The 1,414-nt window shown below is 40.1% G+C and overlaps 1 protein-coding gene across 1 annotated transcript in view; it reads right to left on the bottom strand.

Moving 5' to 3' along the window:
• Nucleotides 1–777, bottom strand: part of LOC107719991 (monocarboxylate transporter 7-like) — a 10,794-nt gene extending 10,017 nt beyond the window's left edge. Inside the window, exon 1 of the mRNA XM_016527553.1 lies at nt 433–777. The gene's annotated coding sequence lies outside the window, so the exon portion shown is untranslated. The remainder of the gene's footprint in view (nt 1–432) is intronic.
• Between the last annotated feature and the right edge of the window lie 637 nt (nt 778–1,414).

Here is a 1,414-nt window from a genome sequence, read left to right as displayed (position 1 = left end):
TTTCAGAACACCACCGATATATATATATATATATATATATATATATATCATACCATATCAAGAAAGACCTGGAGTTTATATTTTGGAGTCAACATATCACAGCACTGAATTAGAATATATATAGTAGTGGTATAGTAGTAGTAGTATAGTAGATAGTAGTGTCTATACACTAATATATTTCTTAAGACGTGGACAATTTTAACTATCAAGACACAACTATAGGCACTGTCCTATTATTAGGACTGTGACGTACAACATCTCAACCTCTCTGCATGAATCACATGCCCCGTAACAAAATGTTTCACCGTAACCGTATTAAAAAAATTAATTAATTAAAAATAACATCTTAACGCCATATATTCACTAGACAAACGTGGCAGTCACGGGCGCCAAAAATGCAATATAGCTTGAGTATAAATCGTTTTAACTTACCGAAACGTTGAAGAAACTGGGGGAAACTTGGGATATTGAAAGAAAACAAAAACCAGTAGAGCTAGCTTTAGCTGGCTTCTTAGTTGGCGTGTTAACTGGAGAACATCGTTCCTGCTCGGAGCATCCGCAGTCACTTCTGAGGAGAGCCGGTGATGTTTGGAAAATGACCCTGTTCAGATATATCGTTCTCTAGTTTATGTTTGACTACATTAACAATTTATAAATACTGATATTATAACTAGACTAAGTGTTATCTGCCAGCTCTCGGTCTCTGTTTCCTCTCACTCTGAAGCTCGGCAGATTTTATACCGGCTGAAGCCGGTATTCAAGCGCGGGCGCGACAGCAGTCTGCTGTTGTAGTGAGAATCGGGAACGCGCACTGCACTTGCCGGTGGTGCACCGCGGCTGGATGCGCTCAGATCTCACCTGTCTGTCTACTTTACACAGAAAACATCCCCTGACAAGACCGGGAGTTTATGTGTCTGAAGAGTCAACATATCACAGCACTGAATTAGATCATTTGTTATTTAACCGCGACAACACTTCTGTGTTCTGTGAAAATACACGCATTCATAAATAGCCTAGTTATTAATAATAGTAATTTTATGAACAACAGTGTGAAAAATCAAGACGTTTTGTGAGCGTCAGAATAGGACTGCGCGTGTCCGTAGTGAGTGACTATCTAAAGGCACAAGCACGCGCGCGCGCGCCGGCGAGAACTGTGAGGAGGCAATTCTCGTGCACGTGAAGCATGATGCGAGCCTACTGGGTAAAACAGGTTTATTCCAGTTCTGACTCCTGTACGAGGCGAGCTAGCTCATAAAGATTAAATTATCAGCCTGCGTTTAATGGCACCTTATAAATATAGAGGGAAAGGTCAACATTTAGTAACAGCTTTCAAATAAATTCTTTAAACAAAACTCTTACGTTTTTGTTATTTTTTTATATATTGCCAGCTGTGACGTCACTCGCGCATCAGAAC

The sequence above is a fragment of the Sinocyclocheilus rhinocerous genome, unplaced genomic scaffold, assembly GCF_001515625.1.
Source record: "Sinocyclocheilus rhinocerous isolate Xijiao unplaced genomic scaffold, SAMN03320098_v1.1 scaffold273, whole genome shotgun sequence".
Taxonomy (NCBI): domain Eukaryota; kingdom Metazoa; phylum Chordata; class Actinopteri; order Cypriniformes; family Cyprinidae; genus Sinocyclocheilus; species Sinocyclocheilus rhinocerous.
This window is presented reverse-complemented; position numbering and strand designations above follow the sequence as displayed.